The sequence below is a fragment of the Cyprinodon variegatus genome, unplaced genomic scaffold (assembly GCF_000732505.1).
Source record: "Cyprinodon variegatus isolate N-32 unplaced genomic scaffold, C_variegatus-1.0 Scaffold1021, whole genome shotgun sequence".
In the NCBI taxonomy this organism is placed as follows: domain Eukaryota; kingdom Metazoa; phylum Chordata; class Actinopteri; order Cyprinodontiformes; family Cyprinodontidae; genus Cyprinodon; species Cyprinodon variegatus.
The window spans coordinates 59,495-60,442 of record NW_015151474.1 but is presented as its reverse complement, the minus strand read 5'-3'; positions in this window follow the sequence as shown (position 1 = coordinate 60,442).

Sequence of the window (948 nt, the reverse complement as noted above, 5' to 3'; positions counted from 1 at the left end):
ATAAAAATGGCTCCTTGATGTACTTTACTCTTTTCATTTGCCTCTGAGACCCAGACCCAGGTGTGGTAAGGGAGGGAACTTTCTTACACTGGTTCTTGTCACTGCTCTCACGTCATCTATATGAAAGAACTCACCAAAAACTTAGCTCTTGAAGGATTACAGCTGAGTAGTCTTTTTCACAAATTTTGAACTTGGATAGTGATGTAGAGCAAGAGTTTTCTAAGGCAGAGGATATTCCAGAATCAGAAGACAAAGTTATTGTTGACCCACATGATCAATTCTCTTACTATGAGAAGGATTCAGAGGAAGAGTCTTCTATTATCCCCCGAACAGATGAAAGCCCAGGAACGAGGCAATCATCTTCTGCAAGAGTGACAACATCATAACACCAGAGTTGATGCAGACTATCATCAGCTAATTTGATAAAAACTCCTGGTCCTACCAGATTTTCAATCACATGAATTGAAGAGATTCAGTCAGCATTGCTCAGAATGCCCATATCATAATATGGGCAACCTGAGGTGCAAAATCCAGCTATGCATGGAATATGCAAGTATATACTGGAAAGCTATCTGGAGGAAAAGCTTAGAAGAATCAGGGAATGTGTTTGATGCTGGGGATGAATGAAGGGCTGCAAGTCATAACATCACTTGTGACAACCTCTATGTCCTACCTGTTTGGAGAAGAACTTCAGAAAAGAAAGCTGACCATGTTGGGAACAGAAGGTTCTTATAATATATAATATATATTATAATAAAAGCTGATATATCTCTGAGCACAAGAAAGGACTTGAAGGCACAAATGATCCTGGATTATAACTCAACCAGAGGAGGAGTTGACAATCTGGACAAAGTCACAGCAATATACAGCTGCCAGGGCAAGACTGCCCGCTACCCAACCAATATAAAGTGGAGACGGTGAAGAGAAGAGCAAAAGATCTCAGCTCTG